We start from the raw sequence: 24,311 nt of genomic DNA on the forward strand, positions 1-24,311 counted from the left end.
GGACTGCAAAGCCAAGGATTTAAAAGTTAACAAGTGGTAGAATTAAGTTTTACAGACAGCATCGCTTTGTGCAAAGTCACAGTGATACAGTTAATAACTATAAGGTAATACGACACCATGTTCATTATAGGCTCTCCCATATCATTTAGTCAATAAAATAAACAGTACTCAACTAACTGAACACATTTTGTTTCATTCACCTTTTCATTTCACATTTTGGTTTTTGTTCAGTGTGATGCCCCAGGCCTTGCATGCTGAAATTTTTTTACCAATACCAAGGGTCTGGGACTTATCTAGGTTTCCATACCTTCATTGTAGACATCCATTCTTTAGCTGGCCATCTACCTTCTCTATAAAGCAATGAAGAGGTATAGATAAGTTTAAGAAGCAAATCTTGAGACCCACTTGAAACACCTGCTTTATGAGAAGATGAATCACATCCTACAAGTGCCTGCTTTTCATCTCCAAAAGAAGCCAAAGTGCAAACATCAACAGCTACTTGGATAAATCCCCTATTTACAGCCTTATATTTTTTTCCAGAGTCCATATGTTTATCTTAAGCATGTCTTTCAGCGGCAGCTGTTAAGTGCTCAGCAATTTTGAGCACAGGATGTATTCAGTCAGGCACTAAAAGATGAGACCTTTCCAGACAGTTACCATGTGAGAATAGTCAGACAAGCAATGGCCAGGAGGTTTGTGGCAGAGGCTTTCTCTCCCTCCAGGGCAGTAGTTTTCCCTCACCTAAGAAGTTCTCTTTTCCCTAATTTACGGTTCTCTCATCTTCTTGTGTGGCATTGCCTATTTTTAGGTGATTTTGCAACTCGATAACCCTTAGGATGTAGGCTGTGCACGTGCATAACAAAGGTATGAGAGTGGAAGATGAAGGCTGCTTCACTGTTATTACATGCAAAGACACTCCTGATTGCTTTAGGATTGCTGCAGCTGACCTCTGGAGGATCATCAAACAGCCAAAGCTTATTTGCTCTGCATAGACAGTGGAGGGTTTATAGCCATTTCAAGGGTTTTTACCATCTTCACCCTAATAGAAGAAAAACAGGCTGGAGAGCTGATCAGATTGTAGCCTGGGAAAATAGAGAGACAGAGAAGGCTGTGAAGGAAGGTGTCAAAATCACGGTTTCCTAAAGGAATAGGGCAGTCCCCCTCTTGGCTGTCCTTTTCTGTCCCTGGCCAGGTCCCACAAAAGTAAACAATTTCCCCTGCCTTTACAGACATTCATATTAATGTAATATAGTGGTGGGTGACCCTGGCTGGGTGCCAAGTGTTCACCAAGCTGTTCTATCACTCTACTTCCTCAGCTGAACAGGAGAAAATATAATGAAAGGCTTGAGATAGCGACATGAAGAGATCGTTCACCAATTATTGTCACAACTAAAACAGACTCGACTTGGGGAAATCCATTCAATTTATCGCCAATCAAATCAGAGTGGGATAATGAGAAATAAAACCAAAACTTAAAAAAAAGGCTTTCCTCCCACCCCTCCATTCTTCCCAGGCTCAACTTTACCCCCAAATTCTCTGCCTCCTCCCCCTCAGCAGCAGAAGGGACAGGGAATGGTGGTTGTGGTTAGTTCATCACACATCGTCTCTGCTGTTTCTTCCTCCTCAGGGGGAGGACTCCACACTCTTTCCCTGCTCCAGCTTGGGGTCCCTCCCATGGGAGACAGTCCTCCATGAACTTCTTCAACGTGAGTCCTTCCCATAGGCTGCAGTTTTTCACAAACTGCTCCAGTGTGGGTCCCTTCCACAGAATGCAGACCTTCAGGAGCAGGCTGCTCCAGCATGGGTCCCATGTGGGGTCAGAAGTCATGCGGCAAACCTGCTCAAGTGTGGGTTCCTTTCTCCATAGGACCACAGGTCCTCCCAGGAGCCTGCTCCAGCGCAGGCTTCCCATGGGGTCACAGCCTCCTATGGGCATCCCCCTGCTCTGGTGTGGGGTCCTCCATGGGCTGCAGGTGGAGATCTGCTCCACCATGGGCTTCCATGGGCTGCAGAGGCACAGCTGCCTCACTATGGGCTGCACCACAGGCTGCAGGGGAATCTCTGCTCTGGCACCTGGAGCACCTCCTGCCCTCCTTCTGTACTGACCTTGGTGTCTGCAGAGCTGTTTCTGACACATAGCCTCACTCCTCTTTTTAGCTGCTGTTGCACAGGTATTTTTCTTCTACCTTCTTAACTATGTTAACCCAGAGGCGCTGCCAGCATCATTGATGGGCTCAGCCTTGGCCAGCAGCAGGTCCATATTGAAGCCAAATGGTTTTGGCACTATGGGACACGGGGGAAGTTTCTAGCAGCTTCTCACAGAAGCCATCCCTGTAGCTTCTCCACTACTAAAACCTTGTCACACAAACCAAATACAAATGTATGTTTTTCCATAAGCACCCTGAAATTCCCCCCTGAATCATCCTGCCCTCCATCACTCTGCAGGCAGGAACCCTTGCAAAGGCTGGTGGTTGTGATGTCCGAGTGTGAAGAAATCATAGAGGGCAGGAAGCATTCAGAAAATGGGAGTTGCCTGGCTTGAAAGAGTCTTTTATCAAAACTCCAGTGTCTTTAGACTGAAGATGAATTCAGCCACATACTTCAGCAGTGCCTGAAAATAAGGTACACAAGTGGGTACACTCAGATATGGAAAATGAACTGCCTTAACAGGGAAATTTTATGCAACCACAATCAGTACAGTCACCATGTGTTTGTTCACATTTCCTGATGATATTTTTGACATGACGCTCAGCCTGGAATGGAGGATACATAAATATATATTTCATTTGGCAGCCTGACCTAGATAAACATGGATAATGACTTTTGTGGACACAGGATTTACAAATGTCTCTGAGGACTAGAAACTCTTGACAATCCTCAACACTATAATTGATCTTACTTGCTGGCCTTTTGCATTTGTATCACATCAGTCTCTCATATGCTAAATAATCCAAACATCTTATTTTCTGATTGCAAGGGGTTAGGCCTGACTCACATCTTTTTCAGTAGCATGAGCCTGCAGAGTAAATAAATGGTAACAGCAGGCTCCTGTGTGCTAGATCACTTCTGTGAGAGCATTTTGCCCTTTCTGTGAGCGTGTGCTACACAAGTGCCTCTTTATATTTTATTGAATAAGTCAAAGTGTGAATTCCAAAAATAAAAGCAAAAATGTTTATTTTATGGGGAAAAATAGTGGTTGTCTATACATTCCATGTACACGGTTTTGAGGACAAGAGTGAGTTAACGACATATCTAACCTTTAGTAAGGAAGGGTATCTGTCCTATTCAAATAATTTCCTCTGATAAATCAGAGGATGGAAGGGCAGGTAGCTCTTCTTATGCAACAGCTTCATGCCACACAAAAAGTATTTACCACTAAACATGTACTCGTTGACTATTTTCCCAGGAGAATCTGTACTTGCAGTATGTTTTACATCTGGTATACGCTAGCCCCCATCAAACAAAATATTTCTCATAAACATATCTAAGGGTCATTTTGATTCCCTCTTACATAAATTAACTTAAAAGTACTTGGCAGAGGAACCCTGTTTAAGATATAGAGTACAACATATGTTACAGTGTTCAAAGGGCACATTCAGTTTGCTGTTTGGCAAAAGCCCTGCTTGCAGACATACTCAGGGTTTTCTGCCTTTGACAGCTTTATGCTCATGTTATCAGCATGTTCATCCTCTCTTAGGGTTTTAGCATTCTGAATGATCCTGCTACGGTATCTTCAAATCAAAATAATAAGACACAAGCAGGCACTATCTTACATACGTCATTGTCAGTAATTGGCAGAGACTGCTTACATGCAGACCCTCGTGGTTGGAACCCAGACAAAGAACTTACTTAAACTCTACATTGAACTATAACTCTAAATTTAGAACCACTATGGTCCTTTATTAATAATAGCAATACTCGGCACTTGTGTACAGCTGTGCCTTTTACAGGAGAATCTGGAACGTGCACTGAAAGCACCAAATAAGACACAAAACACCCTTGGGTGGTTCAGAATCATGATTATCACTTCATTTCACAAAGGAGCTTCAAGAAGTCTTTTTCTTTTTCTTTTTTTTTCCAGTAGCAACCATTACTGCTTCATCTAAATGGTTGCAAGGAAAACTAGGTTTTCCCAGCTAAGTTGTCAGCAGGTTTTGTGGACCACTCTGCTTCTACTCAGCAATTTTAAGGCCATGGGGAATGACTATGATCATCTAGTCTGACCTCATGGATAGTACAAGACTCTTCTTTCTTCCTGGAATACAGAAAATTTCCAGTTCTGTAGGGCAGCATTATATCTATACCCTTACTACGCACGCGACATGCTCTATAAACATATGCCATACACACAGTCTGAGTAAAACAGTTCTGATAGAATCAAATCAGGTGTTTTGTGTCCTGTCAATTTTTGTAATAAATTCATTTCACAGTTGACCTTCCTCAGCTGATTTCATATTATTGCCAGGACCCACACTGCAGCACAGCGGTTTATTGAGAGTGAACTCTATGCACCACAGCGGCTAAACACTGCAGAGGTCTGTTGCAATTAGAGTAGCATGCAGCTTGGTGTCTTATTGCCCAGAGTGAATTAGATCTTTACTGTGAGCAAAATATTTAGTGTTTGACAGTAAAAGATAATATATCAGAAGACTGAAGCACCTCCCCTATGAAGACAGGCTGAGTAATGGGGCTGTTGAGCCGGGAGAAGAGAAGGCTTCGTGGAGACCTTCCAACAGCCTTTCAGTATCTTAAAGGAGTCCTACAAGAAATCTGGAGAGGGACTTTTTACAAGGGCATGTAGGGGTAGGACAAGGGGCAGTGGCTTTAAGGAAGGAAATGAAAAGAGAAGGTACAAAGAAATGGTGGCATGAAAATGCTTCCTGCTCACAGCACCTTGCTAACTAATAGAAATGCTTGAGGAAGGTTATTGTAGTCAGTGGTAGAGATATAACTGGAATATGGCTTGGTAGCTTTTTTATTGTGTTCTTTTGAGAAGTCGTTTCTGTGTCCTGTTAGGTCTCACACAGAGAGAACAAAAAAATGCATGTTTTATCTACCAGTCTGCCTTCCAATAAACCCTGGAACAAGAAAAGAAACACATATAGGGCACATGCTTAATCAATACTTTCAATGTCCAGCAGGAAGGAAAGATGTTAAAAATTTTGTTGTGATTGAAACAGCTATAATTACAATAACAAAGAAACTGAGAGGACAGCAAAAAGATGGTACCGAATTAAAAGGACATAGAAACTAGGGATATAGAAAAACAATTTCCAAAGCATTAATGGAACTTTGTTGCACTCATGATGCATCTACATTGTACCAGCAGCCTAGCATTTGGCATATAGGTCCATGTAAGAAGGCTTGTTCTTACAGACAGTTGTTCCCACAGCAAAATCATCCTCCTGTTACTGAATTCTTCCTGCCCAGTATGTGAAAAGGTTTGTTTTACTAGGAATAGTCTAGTACCCCTTCAGTCGATGGCGCTAGTTGAAGAACTTCTCTGTCTCTCAAAAAAAAAAGGGTAAAAAGGATATTGGATGCTGCAAGCATTTATGGGATCCCTGAGAGTAGCTAGTGCTCAGCAGGGTTTTAATCACATCGTCTGCCACATGAGGAATGATGGGTTAAATATGTGTGCTTAACAGCTGTGGACAGAAGGGCTCAGGCATCAGGACTTGCTGAATGAAAGGCTATGACTACAGATTATTCCACTCTGTGAAATCAAAGTCTGGACAACTATTTGTCAGAACTGCTGAGTGCCTTTTCTGACAGGTCTCTTTAGGAGAGACTGTGAGAGTAATGGAGATTGCACTAACTTTTCAGGAAGGCAGAAGTGCAAGTACAAGAATACAAACGGCTTCTACAATGCAATAAAATTGGTATAAGTGAGCAAAGGAAAGGGGAAAAATTAATTGTACAAAGTGTCATGGACTATGTTGCTTCAATCCCTGAGCTTTCCTGCATAGAAGAGTGGTGGGTTTTTTAATTTTGATGCATTTTCAGTTAACATGTCACTGCTTTTTTCAGGTAGACAAAACACCATTTATTGTGCTTTTGAGAATATATCTGCCCCAAAAGCAAATCATCTGTAATACAAGACACATGTCTTATTACCTCTGACACACATGCACACAATTCTTACTCTATAGATAGAAGACCTTGTAGCTGATTTGTCACAGAGAGCTCCCATGAGGTCAATGAAAGACTGGGAAATGTGACAATATTTTTCAGTCTTGCTCTTGGCTGGATAATTACTGACACCTTCCTTATCCAAGAGTAAACCTTCTTTATCATATTTAATGTTTTAAAGCTATAAGTTATTTTAAAGTTATTGACTGAGATAGTGATCTCTGGAATTAAGATAGGAGTAATTTGCATTCCCATCTGTTTTACTATATGTTGGCAAGGAAATGCAGTATCTAAATTTCAGCTGCTTTGATCATCCCCATCTTACAGTCAATGTGCTTAGTGAGAAATATGTGAATAATAAGCAAATTTAACAGGCAGGCAGGCAGGCAGTAGGGCAGGCAGACAGGAAGGAAAGAAAGTTGACCAATACCAAATAAAAGACAGAATGACACGACAAAAGCTCGTCCAAAGGCCCATACTGATATTTTTCTGTCCTGAGAGGTTTGCTCTTTTGGATGATAATAACAGTACAATTACAACAGTGTTTTCAGATGTGTAAGAATGTTTCAAAACATAGAGTTTGAGGTTTGGTTTTAGTTAGGTACTGTTGAGATAGAAGTTAAACCAAAGGAGAAAAAGAAGCCCTCACATATAGAATCACAGAATCATTGAATCATTTAGGTTAGAAAAGACCTTTTGAGATCATCAGGACCAGCCATTAACCTAATACCGCCAAGTATACCACTAAACCATCTCCCTCAGTACCATATCCACATGTTTTTTTAATACAGGGATGGTGACTTTTATTCCACATACATACACCTTTGAATTCGCTAAAATATATTACCTGAACGGCATGGCATGAGTCTGTTAAGCGTTGTCGGTGTAAGACTTAAAGTGAATTAAATTTAACACTCGGGAAAGTTTCAGACAGATCTCACTTGTACGAATGTAATTCAAACAGGCTATTTTTAAAACTTTTCTATTGTCAATGAAGCTAAAATTATTGATCAAATTCTTGCACAGCTAAACATAACATAATGGTTTATAATAATGAGGAAAACTCTCTAAATTTCTATCCAACATCAAGAAAAATTAAAATATTTATTTTACTTCCCCCAGGAAAACTCCATATTCTTTTGCAGCAACTTTTCAGACAGTTTGATTTTGATGCATTCAAAACAGAAGGCTTTCTAGTGATTCTATTCTTAATGTAATTTGATAAAAGACTATAGCAGGCACCTAGGTGCCAACAGATTTAAATCCTATTTTAGTAGGTGCTGCAAAAAATCCCAGTCTTTGCTAGAAAAATCATTTCCTTAATCAGGCAGCCAAGGAAAACAAGCATGTTACAAACAAAAAAAGAGAGGGCGCAATGAAAGGTTAATAGTGATTATTTCCTGTAACTGTAGTTTGAAATGTACTTTACTTTGCAAATCAAAACTAAGGATATGGATATCAGAGGAAAATAGCAAAAAGGCCATCGGGACATATTTCTTCTTTTGGAAGAAAAAGAAAGGTCCAGAAAGGAAATCAAAGGCTCTGAAGACGCCTCTGAAGCAAGGAGAACACCTGAGGAATAAGAAATTCTGAGACCTGTTGTTAAAAGCAGCCACAGCCCACAGTTAAGAAGAAGCTGAGAGGGCAGAAGATGGATTGTGACTACCACTGTCAGGTTAATTGCACATAATCATCTGTGTTACACTGCCCACCACCTGCTTCTCAAGTCCTTCCACTGGCTTACAACATAGATTATAAACCCTTCAGAAAAGAGACCATCTTTTACATGAAGATTTGGTCATTTCACAGTTAGCAGAGTGGAACAAAGATTTCTGATTCAGATCTCTCACAACATAAGGACCACTATTAAATTGCAGAAACTGTACAGTCATCTGCAGTCATCATTTACACTACTGATTATTCTTGGGTTTACCTATTTTATAAACCTCTTCTGCCTAGTAACACATGTCAACGTGTTTTTTCTCCTGTATATTTTGAGTAGACGGCCAAAGACTTTTTTTAACCCTGTGCATTTTTAATCATTTAGAGAAGGCTTCCCCACAACCTTTTTGTATGTTTTCGTACAATTTAGAGGGAGGGAAGGGAAACAAGCAGTCATTGTAAAAAGGTCTGGTTTTCAAATAGGTAGCATCAAATGTGAAAACACAACAGAGTTCAGCTGCAAGTGTTTTTATGCATTGGTGAAAAAGAGAATATACAGGAACACTCAAAATATAGATTTTTACTGATGACACTCTAAAAAATAGACATCTAACCTAAGAGGAACCTTGGGAGACAATATAACCCATTTCTTACCCTTAAGCAGGATCAAAGGTGCCTCCACTTTTCCTCGCAGACGATGTCTAACCTAATCGTAACAGTGCACCACAATGGTGCTTTCAAAATCTCTCTAAGAAATCTGTTTCCATGAATGAGTATGCCTTTAACATTAGAAAAGTTTAGGGGATTTTTTTATGTTTTACTGTCTTAGCCAAACTTGCCTTTCTTCACTGGAAGCTCATTTCATTTTGTTGTATCCTGAGAGAACAAAAATTAATATTTGGAGGGATTGGTTTTCTCTCATTCAGAATAAAGAATAAGAGCCTTCTCTCCCTAAAGATAAAGGCAGGTACCAAGTTTTCATTCCTTCAGAATTTCACTTACCCTGCACAAATTCCCAAAGATTAATAATGACTCATGACTGATTCAGTTCTTCCAATATCCTGGCACAGACGTCATGATCCAGATATTTTGTTAAATTGCTTTGAGTGTTCTCCCATCTGTTTTTCCACTGGTCTAACATAAGCTTCCATCTACTTATTGCCAGTCTAAATAGCAGTTTTCCAAGTGATAATCTGAGGAATGAAGCTAAGAAAGCTTAAATATTTCTGCATTTTAGATTTCATCTGTCCACAACTTTCCCTCTTCACTGAGTGGAAGGTTTTTCTTCCTGCTGTTGTACTTATATAATGGTGTATTTTATACTGTGTGTTCTTGGTTTGCTTATCTTTGTATGACTTAGTTCTTCTGAATTTTTTCTCTCATTCCTGTTTCATTCTTTACAATTCATCCTCAGTAACTTGACCAAATCTCCACATCCACTCTTTTTAGACTGTGAATTTGTTTGTGGCTAATGTTTTTTCTTATAGTACTTCCTATTCTTCCTCCACATTGAAATGATTCACAACTGAACATTTAATATAGCTTCTCAGGGAACTGCTAACTATTCCTGACTCCTTTTTCCATCCCAGATTTGCCCCCTGTGATTAGCAATACCACTGCAGCCATAAATCTGAAAACACATGCAGAAACCTAATACAACCTTTGCACATAGTAGGAAATGAATTTCAGAAGTGAGAAATGACTTGCAGAGCAAATAGGAACTCCTTCTGTATATATGAACTGGGGAAAGTCCCCTTTCAAACAGTACATGAATTTGTCAGGTTTGAAATTTGTAATGATGTGTTAACGTTACTGCACTGAATCCCAGAAGTCAGTGGTGAACAAAACAGACTTTCATAAAATAAATTACTGCAATTCAAGAAGCTGCATGGAGAAGTAGAACCAATTTAAAAGTTTAAGATAGCTTTTCTGAATGGCAAGAGTCAGCTTAGTAAAAGGTTCTTAGAACATAGTATTCATTAGATGTCAGGATGCTTTTACTTTAAATAATACATGCTAATTATGAACTTACTTAACAGACAAAGGTATTTTCAACTTATTTTTGTGATATAAAAGTTTGGGTGTTCCCATGGGGACAGAGATGAGGCTCACTGAAGTCAGTACAAAGCCTCAGATTTACCTCAGTGGTCTCTAGATCTATCTTTAATGTGTATGATAACATAATGTGAAGTGAAAAACTCAAAGATAAACATAACCAAAGCGTGACTGAAGTGCTGTGCAGACACAAAGACTTGTTAACTAGTAGAGGTACATGGCATCGTTGTTCAGAAACAGAGAAACAAATAAAGTCTATCTCCTAAGTCAAGTCTGAGAAAAGAATAAATAAGTGGTGATGTAGAAAGATCTGTGGAGCTGTTTATCCCGTTGGTGTTGAGCCAAGTTGTGACTATTGGAGAAGATATTCAAGTGACTTTTACACTGCTGCATAATGGACTGATTAAATAGGTTTATAAAACATTAAAGAATGCAGGAAAACTACTATAGACTAACAAAAAAGGTCTGACAAAGCTTCAGGAAAGGGGGAAAAGATCTGAAAAGATACAGAGAACTCTGCAGGTATCCAGGAAGTTACATTTTTCAAGTCATCAGCACTGTCACTACAAGAAACTTATAAGTATGTAAGTGCTGGTTGCTTAAAATGAATTGAAAATCTGGAAAGGTAAGCTGAAATTTATCAGGATTCTTCATGAAAGAATGGAGATTTGCACAATATGACTTGAATACTTATTTTTCAAAAATTTAATTACAATATCTTTTCTACTTGAACTGCCAAAAGGTGATATTTAGAGCACATCTTCTGGAGAGCATCAGAATTCCAGGCACAAAAGATTTCATATTTCACAGCATTACATCTATTTTCAGATAAAGCAAATTAGTCAACTATTCATCCCAGCCAAACAAAGCATTTGGTGCTTTTAACGAATAACGCAATACAACCTAAAATGGAAATGATAACAGCAAGACAACACTACCCTGGGAGAACAGAAAATACATGCATCTATCCAACAGCAGCTCAGCATTCCCTCGCAAAACTAACTGCCAAGATGTATTACTCTTCTCTTAAAAGACAACCACAACAGAAGTGCCAAACTGAACCACACAACTGAGCCAAGTACAGATTTCCCTTCTGCAAAAAGTTTCATAAACTCCTCTCTCTTACCTAAGGCAAGGCTGGGTAATTCTAAGCTTGAAGACAACACAATGCTAGAAAAAGCTGGTAGGAAACAAATAGGTATTTCTTGGCATCATTGTGATTCACAAATTACAATATTCTTATTTAAAAATAACTGAATCAACATTAAAGATATTGAGTGTGAACTGGGTTTTTACACAGGTGCAGGACTTAAGGGTTACTTTAAGGGAAAACACCTAAAGAATAATGGCAGCTTACAGGATTCACCTTTTTTTTTTAATGTCACACAAACTTTTAGCCTTTTGATGAAAAAAAAAAAAATCTATCATTTTAAAGCCATTTCTGTGGCACCAGAGGATTGCAGTGTGAGGCTTGACCCCAGCAGCTTCAGGCATTCCCCTATGGTAGGATGAAGGCCAAGCTCCTTTTACTAGCATGGAGTTCGCACTTAACATCTAATGATTAGCAGCTAATAAACATATATATAACATCTGCATTTCAACCCTGGCATTTCTTTGAGCTTTGCTGTAGATCCGTCTGAAACAGGGAAGTGATCTTTAGGGTACTTGCTGCCCTTGAAAGAGTCAGAGACAGAATCATTTGGCCCAATAGGGTTAATAAATGCTCTAACATGAAAAAGAGACTGAACCTGTCTTTTCCTTTTCAAGAGTATTATCTATTATTCTGTCTGTCAACACAAAAGCCGTGGTCAACTTTTCATTCCTCTTTCAGATCTATTCCTTCCAAAGCAAACACATTTTCATTTAGCTGTACAAAATGCTTTTGTTCAGCCCTTGGTCTGGAAGTCCCAGTAACAATACCACCAGATGCATGACCCCAGAGACTGGGCATACGTTACTTTAAATATTTACAGTACAAAGGGTTATGTGACAGGATTTGGAAAGATGAGATATTCAGATAGTGCAGTGGTACTTACACAACCAGACGTTTATGATCAAGTTAGAAAAAGGTTATACATTCAGTGGGAATGACTCAAGGGGAGTCAGAGGTGTTCCCAGAGCACACAAAGTTGCAGGTTACCTCTTCCCAACTGACATTTGGCAACAGACCACATGCACTTCCAGTCATTTGCATTGCAAAGTGGACAACAGACATATAAATCACCTAAAATCTCAAACATTCGCCTGACAGTGCTACAAATAGTAGATGATTAACAGCACTTAGTGCTATGAGTAAGTGAGAAGTGACATGAGGTTTCCTCCATGTTTTACGGTGGATATTTCATTTTTGTTTTCATCTCTGCTTTACTTTTGCATTATACTTAATTGCTTCAGGAAATGGTTAGGGTTTACAGGCTGCCTGGAAACAGGGATGCTTTAAGAGAATGTACTGAAACACATTGATCTGAATGATATTGAATCTATTCTTTCTCGACAAGTGACCTTACCTGATTGCACAAATCTACTGCTCTTCCATTAATAGTTTAAAACTCATGGTTCCAGTTTTCATCCATATTAAATATAGTATAAATCTTGGACTTGAGAAGCAGCCAGCCAATCTGCAGGACTCTGTAACGTATCGAAACTCTTCTGTTGTTTGAAATTATGGTTAGCTCCTGGGGATGGGTTTCGCTGTGGGCAGGCAGGGGTTCTCTGCTGAAATATGCTGTTAAAAATGCAGTGACAGACTTCTTATTTGAAACCTCCACACCAAACAACATCTTTATACAAGTCAGCTGCTGCAGAGAGTATATACAACATTTAAATTAAAAATTATACTTTTTTTCTTTGTTCCTTAACCAGTGGTCTCAAACCCCTAGTGCAGACTAGTGCTTGACAAAACACCTCTGCATTGTTTGCAGTGAGACATGGAACAGAGACCCAAACTCAGAATTGTCCTCTAGCACTGCAGTTTTGCTTGAGAGATATGTATTTAATGTCTTGGTGGGGTTTCATGTGTCACACCCATCATTATCATGTCACTACAACTAACACTCATTTTCAGAAGATCCAATAAACTAAGCCACAAAAGTTCTGTTAATCATTTGATGTAAACACTGCCCACAGCATGAGGGTGATTTTTGTCCTTGCCATTTCAATCACTGGAAATACATGCAAAGAATTTGAGATTTTAGATATTTTTTTGGTTTTGAATCAGCAAAGTGTCAGCCATCATTAACTATGTGCAATGTACCTGAATACAAATGAGAAAGGAAATGTCAATAAACCCTTATCTATAACAGTGCTACCAGATAGTGCAGTAGTACAATACCCATATGTATTGGACAAGAAAAAACAGAACAGTGTCTACCGCTTCTTTTCAACAATGTAAAGTCCATGTAGTTTAAACTTTCTCTTTTTTAATAAATTCTAATGAAGTTGTAGTGACAACTTGTAGCTAGTTTGTAGTTAATACAGATAAATATCGATTTACCTACTTCAGCTCTCCATAGATTAAAGGATAGTCATTATTAAAGCAGGAGTTATGCTGAAGAAAAATGGATTACGATTGTAGTTTTCAAAGAAGGGCTTTATGTTTACTTCACAAAACTTGTGCTTGGAAATGCCCGTAAGGCTGCGATGCTCTGCACACAGGTTTGCCAAGTTTAACTTGGGATGGACAGGATCACGAAACTCAACCTGTGCACTGATTTTATTCTTCTTGAGAAACAGGTATGATAACCAGCACATCTTGCCAGAAATACAGCTACTGAGTATGCAGCTGAAACCATCTCATGCCCCCTCAGCAGGAGAAGGAGGAGGAGTGGGTGTCTGTGGTTTCCCCAGGGGTACCAAGGCAGCCCCAAATCCCAGCCTGATGGAGAGGGGATGGACAGAGTCCTCTCCCATCTTCCCTCTTCCCTTGTTTCCACTGCACTTTCTGTTATGAAAGGTCCATTTTCACAAAAGATCAGCTGCAGTTTCTCCGTAAGTTGCTCTCCCTGCTCTGCAGCCTGTCTGGAGTGGATTTGAGTGGGACCACGGAGGAGCAGCTTTGCTGGGCTGCAGCTGGCAGCTGAGCAAAAGTGCGCCCTGGCCTCCCCTGTGTCAACTGAATTGAGCTTGGCCTCAGTGGGAAGAGAATGTGTATTGAGAGAACAATCTGGAGCCTTGAGAAGCCAGCTTTTCCCCCAGACACAAGAGTCTCAGACTAGCATTATAGTTTTCTAATATCAACCTGTTTCATAACTAAGTTTCAAAAGTAAATTTCTCTGTCAAAACCATGGGAGTCTTGCTCATACCATGGATGCTTTGATAGGATGCTTGCAGGTAAGCCTGGAAAGATTTACAAATTCCCATTTTTCAGTTCCAGTGCCTGCAACTGGTTATGATTTTGTACAAGAGCTTAAACAACATGTTTTATGTTTCTTTAAGGGATCCTTAAAAACACCTGAACATACACTCTTCTTCTGGGTAAAAAAAATTTACATTTGTTGGTATTTTGCATACCTGATTTCTGCTGCTGTGGCACAAACTAGTTGCTTGGTGAGAGAATTAGACATTACAAAACATCCTAGTAAATCTGTGCTGTTCAAAAACCCCAAATAAACCCAAACTCCAGAGACTTATGCAGATTTAATTTCCTTTCTCACTAACCTTGCCAACTGATTCCTTTTCTGTAGTGATCCCTGCACATCACTAAACTTCATGTGAAGACCAAAGGTCTACTTTATGGCAGTAGTGCTGCTTTACTGTTTCATTCCCTGTAGAAGTGAAACTAGAGCAATGGAGGCTCTTCTTTTCCCATTGGCATAATGGCATTACATTGACATGAGTGGTATTAAAGCTTACTAACAAAAGAAACACTCACTGTCTGCCTTCACACATCTTACTCAGAAACTAAGGACCTGCGACAATGACAGCTGTAATCAAGGGCAAACTTGCTGCCCCTATGTCTCCTCTTATTGATGGATGCTATTCACAACATAGTTAAAAAACATTTAAAACTAACCCTAGCATGAACTAGTGTCCTCCGCATGCCTGAAAGTTTTATTCCTCTTCAATGTGGCGTCTCAGGGGTATGTCTTAAACAAAATTTTGTTTCAAAAGACAGCTGAACTTTGCAAACCCATTCTGCACAAGCAGCATCAAAGGAGTTCCCATGTGTTCATGGTTTATGTGAGAGTTGCCCATTTCACAAACAAGGAGATGGGTATTTCTGACTCCTGCTGACCCAGGGCTCCTTCTGTGTTACTCCCGAGCTGTACACAACCTCCACCACTGAAATTTTCATGTCCTTTCTCTGTGCCTTTAGTGTCCTCCCACAGATCTAAATGGGGGCTCAATTTGGCCCTCCAAACCAAATCTTACTTCATGGCTCTCTTGCGTTGGGAAAGTCAGAAGAAAATCCATTTCATTCCTCTTCAAGTGTATCTGCAGGCCATGAGCAAGAAGAAAATAAGCAGAAGTAGTTAGGAAATTCATCTGCAATGAACAAAACTAAATCCAAATCGGTATGCACACAGGAAATGAAATTGCTCCATAAGAATGTTCCACTTCTATACATTAGCTCTCCAGAGATAAACTGCCCTTTAAGACGTGAATTCTGGACAGCATGGGTAAGCAACAAGAGAATGAAATTCCAGTTATTCGCCTTGTGCGCTAAGAGGAAAACTCAGAAAATAAACACACTGCTTCTACTGTCCCTAGATGCCCTACCTATACACAAGGGCCAGAGAGAGTTTGTGATCCCCTCCAACGTGAACAGCAAAATAGATAAACAATAAGTCAAGAAAAAGAGCTCTTATCTACTTAATGTAGACAAGTGAGCATATGAACAAGAGGCCAAGGGGATTCTCTGGTGGAAAGCAACCAATTCTGAACTTTGATCCAACACGATGGTCACAAGATACTTCCATGGGGACTGCAGCATGCCGTAAGACAAACAAAGACGAGGACATTACATGGAAGAAAAACATACAGGAAAAAATACTTGCCTGTTTGATAGAAATGCGATAATGGAGAAAAGAAGTTCAGCTCCTTAGAATGTAAAGAAAGCATATCATAAAAACTACCAGAGTAAATGCTAAACCATAAAAAGCACATCAGATAAGACAGTTGTATGTTTAACTAGCTTAGAAGTTACTGTATGTATTTAGCCAACCTTCATCTTATCGCACATATTAACACACAGCTGTATGAGCACACTCACCTGGGTAAAATATGGGTTTGGCCACTTACGATGACTCCAAGGATCAGCTGAAGATCACTTCCCGCCGACAAACAGGTCCCCAGGTCCGCTTTGGCTGGACAGCCTTTGACGCCTGGGTCACTTGGTACAGCACCTCTGGTGACACTGGGAGACAAAAGTCACCCCTTCCCTGCACTGCCCCTCCACCTGCGCAGCACAGACACTCATGGAACAGCACTAAGACACAGACTACAGCAATGGACTGGACTGAAATAACCCTCCCAGATGAGCTACCTGACAGGCCACTAGCTTGACTTCCAATTGTCTGTTTAAAACTTGTGTTTTTCTTCCCCACCCCCAAACACCGCTGTAACGACCACTTCAGCATGCCACAGTTGGAAAACTAACTTTGCCGATTTTATGCTTTTTGTGCAGCTTAGCACTTTTCACATTTTTTTCTGGACCTGCTGAAAATTCTGCTGTGGCCATTTTGAACCGAGCCCATACCAGGCAGGACCATAAAGCAGCATGTGAAGCAATCAGCTATGAAGAACAAGCTAGAGAAGGATACGAAGTGCAGAACTGTTCTCATTTTTAAGTACAAAAGATACAACTGTAATGCATTATCTTCCAGTTACTAATGGTTACTGAATATTTTATTATCTCTCATCCTTTTAATATCCCTTTTCCTGGAGAAATAAGGAGCATGTGTGATTATATGCAACTGACCACATCTGCTCCAGTGTATTCCGTAAAGAAGTATAATTTATGATCACCATTTATTATTTACCAGATGGTTTGCTGGACAGTAAGAGCAGAGCTCTTCAGTTTTTATTGTCAGCGGCAGAGGATGAAGAAAAGAGGAGTTGCGAGTGTTAGAGCAGCATGGCTGAGTGACCTACCCCCCCATCTGCATGGCATGAGAGGAGCTGCAGCACTGCTCTGTGGAGTCAGCAGTCCAACACAACTCTTCAGAATCATTTTTGACATTTTACCTGTAAAACATTGATGGTTTTTGAGCAGCAGCTGGCAGGTAAAAGGGCAAGGAAAAGGTTCCTGCCTGGCATGCAGCAGAGATGACCTGAGGGCCACTATGCCAGGCCCATTCCAAAGAGGACATCCCCAGCATTGATGGAAATTGTTTATAGCTCATTTGCTTCCTCCCTTCCCTCATAAATAAGATAACAGGCACATCATTGCTGGGACACTCCCAGCCTTCTTGAAAACTGCTTGCATTTCATAGCTAAAGACAGGAATTACATGATGAAATGGGTCATTAAATAAAGCATATGCTTTTATTGTAGCACATTAACTCCTGCTTTATTCTAGAAAAAATGCTTACGCTTGCCTGAGTGCATGCTCCATTCCTCCAAAGCCAGCCACTAAGCTTAAGCCATTTGTCAAGCATTAAGGGAGTCAGATCTACACTCTCAGAGGTCACTGACTGCCTCACACATTCATTTGCTGTAACATTTTTTTAAGCATCCAAGGCACTTCTTTACAGTACCCGCACATCTGACCTGGCTCCATTTCTTGTAATGTCATATAGCGCTTATGGCATCTGTCAACATCTGTAGCTGCTCCCAAGGTAATCTGGAAGGCCACCCTCAAGGAATAATCACCCTGTTCAGGAAGCAGCTTCTTGGGTTTGGAGGGTTGGAGGTTTGGAGGGTTGGAGGTTTGGGTTTAAGGTAACACAGTGCACTTGTGTCTGTCAGCCCAGCTGATTTTTTCAGCGTACAGAGAAACACCCTGTGGGAGTCACAGAGCAGGTGGTGCACATGGGAGTCTGGGAAATGAGATTGGGGGTTTTGTTTTCCAGAAAGGACACGGAACGCATCTTCAGGAAGGACAACAGTGCACAACAGAGAAAGGATAGAGCTGGGTAAAGGGGGGAGGAAGAGAGGAACACCCTGAAAGTCCACCTCACAGCATGCTTAGTGGTAAAATCAGATCCTTTTAGCTTCTAATAAGATGGATGAATGGAGCTTACCATTTTGTTTCTGCTTGAGAAAACTGTGCTGATGCTTGGATACATCTAACATGCACTTTCATTTTATGGCAATACAACTTTTAACATTTCAACTGCTCATATCAAAAGTTGTTTTGATGCCAGCTGAGTTTCTGAGCACTGTTTCATTGGAAGGGTTTTTTTTTCACCCACAACTGTAATATGTTTTTCCTACCAAACAAAAAATTATCCAACAAAGGTAGAAAGAGAGTAACTCCACAGAACAGCTGTGCAGTGGGATTCGATTCTTCAGACTAACCCCATTAAAAGGATTTTGTACTGGCATGTCCCCCCTCTCCTTTTTCAGGCTTTTGAGTGTGCCCCTAGGTATTTGCACTGCAATGGGACAGGCATCCACTACACCTACAGTCTACAGGAGCAAGACCCAGATGTGCCACAGTACAAGAAGAAAAGTGCAGCAGCTTCATACATCAGAGATTGCTCTGCAGGCCAGGGTGCCCTCATCGGGTGTTGTCAGAACCCCATACACGTCTCCTCCTACCTTGGCAAGAGCACTACAGACACAGGCTTGAAAGGCCTCTGCAGGTTGGAACATAAGTCCCTACAGCATCCTCCTGGTACCAGGTAGGTCTGGGTAGCAAGGGAAAGCTTCCCTTTTGAAAGGGAAGAAGATTAAAAGAGAAAAGGATCTGCAGAAACCGGCAGTCAGTTTCTTTTAAGCATCAGTAAGCCAAGAACAGATTTTCCTCCCAGTGACAGTAATTTTTTTTTACTCTGATAGATACATTTCCTCACTGGAGCATCACCTCTCACAGCTGCCCAGGCAGTGGACAGGACAGGATGCCTTGTGCCACCTGCCCTGTGAACACATCCCAGTATTTTCCACCAGCTGCTATATCCTCCTTTACACTAATTCAGCATAAAATACATTGTTTAAGGTTGTCCAAGCCATCAAAAGCAAGAGCTGCCTTTCTGCCTCTCAGCATGCCGGCAATCCAGCCCTACAGGACAGAGGACTAACCAGGGACAGGGCAGGATGGAAAAGCACCAATGATGAGATGGAGGGCCAGCACAGCAGCTCTGGACAGCTTCCTCCATTCTCAGTAGAGGGACAGGGATGGAGGACAAGGGAGTCCCAGGGAGAGAAAGGACCCAAGGCTGCCCCTCACATACAGCTGGGAACCACTGCAGCAGCTGTCCAGGGCTCTGCCAGGGGCAGAGCATGGCAACAAAGGTCATGGTAGCATCCCTGATTCCCTAGGCACCTGCCTCCTTTGCGCATGAAACTGAAATAAACCACATGGGATGGGATAGGGATGGAGGGGAGGAGGGACTGCAGCGCCCCCCTGCACAGAGGCTGAGCAGTGGTAATTTTTTTACACAACTCTGCTCCTCCTGTGTCAGTTCTCATCTGAGGGGGAAATAATTAAAAGCTGTGGGTTGATACTTTTTAAACCCTTCTAACAGAGGGGCAGAGTTCCTGCTCTTATACCCTCCACAGCAAAGGAAATTATAGTTTAACCCTCAAAGTTAAACATCTATTCCTCGCCAGTATCAAAAACCTTAGTGATTAACCAGAACCTGAAGCTTACTCCAGCAAGGAGATTTACACTGTACTATTGAAATGTAAATTAAGGTCTCTCAGGGCTGCACTCTAGCAATTTAATTTTAGGCTGTGCAGAGCTGTGGAGAAATGCCAGGAAACAACCCCCCTTCCCCTGTAGAAAAGCCAGGTTAAAATATGGAAGCTGGTTTACAGTCTTTTGTGCTGTCGTTCACCCCATGCTACCTGCGTCAAACAGCTGGGAATCAACTGGTCATCAACAAGTCTCAGAAACATCAGTGAACTTTACATGCAGCCTTCGTGCTTTGGACTGGGTACCAAAAATACCTCACCAGATGAATCCTCTGAGGTGAAGCTGCAGAAAACCAGTGCTCTACACCTGTGAAGCACCAACCATCATAGTATCTGCACCGGAGCAGAATAGGTGAAGCTTCACGCAGAAAGACCATGGGGGTGAGAAGAAAATGTATTTCATCTGAAGCTGCCAATGTTGCCAGAACCAGGGACTGTGTGGTGGGAATTCAGGTGCTGAAGTAAGTGCTCCTCTGCTAAACACTATGACATAAGTGGCACTAAACTATAACCAAGTTACATCCCATTGTAAAGCAGAATAGAAAAGAAAAAAATCAGTCTCTTCCCCTCACCACAGTGGAAATGAAGCAGGGGAGGAAGCCGAGGGGGAGAAAATTCTCTTCAGAAGCCATGAAATACAGAATAATTTCCAAGACCAAACATTCATTCATCCCCTCTTCTGCCTAACCCACTCTCTGGCAAAATTAATTCTTGAGGCTACAAATTAGCATGTGTGCTAGTTCACTCTAGAAAAAAGGCAGTCAGCCCCTAGACGTCTTGCTCAGTTTTGGGGACCCCACCATCACCAGTGTAACAGAGACACCAAAGCTATTTTATCACGCCATGCAAGTCGGATTTGCCATCCACAACCACAAGAAGAATGCACTATGCCTTGTACAATGCCCTGTCCAAATTCCTTCCAGACCAGATGAGGGAATACTCTAAAAAGACCATAGCTGAAAAGAGAAAGTAAACCCATATATCCTGACTGCTATTAAAAAAATTTATTCAGCCTTCTTCAGTAGAATTAGAAAAAGTTGCTGTATTACATCCCAAAAAGAAAAAGCTGTGCAACAAAATGTTCATTTAACCCTGCTGGCTGTACCAGAGCAGCAACCCTTCCTCAGAAATTAGGGCTGGAGAGACAGAATTGCTCGTGGCCTCAGTCTTGTGTCTCCTCAAACCCGCTCTATCCCTTCATGACCACAAACGTCCTTCATTTCCCACCTCCCTTCCCTGCAGGTCTCTCCTCATTGCTTTCTGGGTCCCCGAAGGCCAACACTTGGAAGGAAAGTCCTAAAATCAGCAGCGCAACCTATTGCTCTGCATACTGCAAAGGTTGTACCCATGTGAGGTGAGGTTCATTCCTTAGCTGCAATAATGACTAGGCAGTCCTTTCACACCAGTGGGAGTGCTGCTTCTGAGGACAGTGGTGCTGAGCCTGTGCCCCACAGCGTGCTGGCCAGATGGCTTCTCCTGAGAGAGCTGGGTGTGAATTAAACATGCAGGAAGCACAGGGAGCAGCAGATACTCTGATTTATTTTAACAGGAACTGGTCCCCATTTATAAAAACTTGAATTTTTGCTCTACAGTGGTGTGATAAAAAGCCTCTGTAAGTCATTCTCTATCCAATAGTTACATTGAGTTATCACATGAACAGCCATCGCTCAGGGTGACAGTCTCAGCACAACAAGCCCATGTTGAGGGCACATGAGTTTATGTCAACATGAAACAGATGAACCTAATGGATATCTGCCTGGATGAGTCCAGCACCTGCACATAGCCATCAGCCTGACCGTACACAGTGGGACAAACCAACCGAGCAGTGCATATCCCCAGCATTACTGTCTGCACAGTAAGACTGGTGTTTTTCTGCTTTTTTTTAGATAAGCCTCTAGTAAAAATAACTCCCAGTTAACAGCCACCAGTCACATCTGGCAGCATGTTTCGCAGTGGGACGGGCAGTAACCTCTCAAAGGTGATGGGAGAAAGATAACAAAGATACACAAAGGTCTGGCTATGCAGCTCACTTTGGGGAAGAAAGAGGCTGTGTCCAGTTTTAGTGCATGTTAGACCAATCTTGGAGGCTATTCTAGCCCAAAATCTATGACCTTCTTTAGCTAGTTCTGTGGTCTTACCTGTTTTATCAAACATCTTGGAAGGCAAGTTTTCTAAAGCGCTATCTGAGAAAGATCAGGGTTTCCTCCTTGGCTCTGTCTCTTGATTAGGAGATATTTCCTTACTGCAAGCAGACATCACAGATCTGATCTGATCCCAAATCATTTTTGCTAAAACCTACAGCTGAGCCTCACGGTGCAAAGAGAGGATTAATTCCCTAACCAAGGATAGCAGAGAACAAATACAATACACACCAGTTATTTTCCTACTGCCAAGGTTACTTCATTGTTATTTTTTTAATACACAATTCTCTAAATTACATGCTGAAATTTCCTTCTTCTAAAAAAATTAACGAAAGTCAATGTCTGAAAGTAAAATATTCATCTGACTTTTTTTACTGCTGTTTTAGGCTTTTATATCTTCACTGCATATTAGAAGGAGGAAAAAACCAAACAGTAAGTAGCTAGTGAGATAGATTTCTGGAGCTGTTATTTAATCTCTGGAGGTTTTTTCAGCACTTAACACAACATAGCCAGTAGGCAACAGTCACATTTTGTGTTCATTCATCTGCTTAAGGAGAAAAAGTAACTTCGTAGCACCAGGCATTGAGCAGGGATTAGCCAAATAACCAGTGTCTGAGTCATCAAGCCCATCCCTTCCCTCTGTCCATCTCTGCACAGCCCTTCAAGCAGGGAGATGCAGGGCATCAACACTCCCAGCCCCTGTGGTGCCACCACTCCCAGAGCAGGGGCCAGCCAGGGCCAGCACCAGCCCCTAAGAGCTCCCCACAGCCCCATGGTTAACACAGTTCCAGCAGAGCCAGGAGCCAGCAAGGGGCTGAGAAAGTCCTCCTCACCATGGGCACCAAGGAAATGCCACCACAGACAAGCCAGAGGGAAATTACATCTATCTGGAGTCTTTTCTTTGGAGCTTTGTTTAAAAGGTACACCAGGCAGATGGGGGTAGAATAAATCCAAGGTGAGAAGTGAAGTGGGATAACCAATAAGACAACAATACTGAACTCTATTTTTCAGCTACTGCTGAACCCAGGACATATTCTTATCTAACAATATGTCCCTTTAGTGATAATACACTGGAAACAGTGCAAAACCACATTAATATAACTAATGGGTGGCTGTTACCAGAGCTCAGTTTAAATGACAATGCTGTCTATTAATGTGAATTCTTTAGTATCCTCTTCCCTGGATATCTAATTTACAACTAAATTGTTTGGGGGCTTATGCTGTACACAGCCCTGACCTGATGCTGCAGTACTTTTACTCCCAGAGAACCAGAGGTGGGAGGGGTGAGGAGCAGGCTATCTTCTGAACCATTGTGAAACACCAACAGGAGCAGCACAGAAACTTCAGTACTTGATCAGGCAAAACCTGCTTTAAAAGGCAATGGCTATTTGCAGAGAGAGTAAAGAGCAAGAGATCAGAGCTCCACTGTGGGACACAGCCACAAGAAATTGCACCATATCTCTCTGACCAAAATGGAGAGCACCACTTACAGAAACCACAGCAAAATTGGTTGAGTCATCCTCCATCCATCACAACGTCTGCAGCTTCCTCCTCAAGGCGGGCAAGATGATGATAAATATGGTGCGATAGTATTAAAGTGTGTCTTTTTCTGAGCTGCAAATAAAGCTGCCTGCAGGATCTGCCTCCCCAGCAGTAGATGCCAAGAAGAAATCCAGGGAAAACAAAGGGAGCTGGTTAATTGAGTGATGCCCACATCCCTCAACAGACATGATCCAAGAGAACGGAGCATGCAGTCTCAATCTGGCACTGTTTACAAACACAATGCAACTGGCATCGTTTCAGTACTGTTGTAACAGGTGAGCACATGCATAGCCTGGGGAGGAAATAGCTTTTTTATTGTCTGGCAGATTGCAGTACTACGTTACATTGAACACCCCACTGAAAATGGAGTGAGCCCTGCCTAAAATACAGCACTGTGCAAAGGTTAGCAATACAGTGGCCATTTTTCCAAGCTTTGCTGTAAAGCTTTGTGGGTACAGCTATGTTGGTTATGATTGCTAAATAAATAAACAAATAAATGCATACTGTGTCGCAAAGCCAGCTTATCTCTGCCAGGGGAACCCATTGAGTAGGTACGGATATGCTTTTATGAGCTTAGTGAAGCTGTTCGAAGAAATAGCGTAACAAAAGTGGCATCTATGTCTGTCTGTGCTGCAGAGCTCAGCAGACACACAATGCTGCAGCAGCACTGCTTCCGCCTTAGATCACCCTGATGCAAGCTCTATGCATGTGTGCATGCACATATAGATAATGTGTGTCTGTATATACATACTCTGACTCTCAAGTCCCAGTTCCAGCTGTGGCCATGGCCTTTGGCTGTTTCTGGGGCATGCGCAGTCCCCAGCAAGCTCCTGACATTGTTGACAGTCACTGCACTGGCCCCGCCACCTCTGTCACTCTGCACTTCTGACCTGACATTTAGCATACTTTAGCACTGAAGGTTTTGCGTGGATCTGAATTACATCTCTGCTAATTACACATCAAGTTTTCCTCACTGACAAA

This window comes from Pezoporus flaviventris, unplaced genomic scaffold (genome assembly GCF_033815535.1).
Source record: "Pezoporus flaviventris isolate CSIRO_AGI_PZ_B2104156 unplaced genomic scaffold, CSIRO_AGI_Pfla_v1 ptg000031l, whole genome shotgun sequence".
Lineage (NCBI taxonomy): Eukaryota > Metazoa > Chordata > Aves > Psittaciformes > Psittacidae > Pezoporus > Pezoporus flaviventris.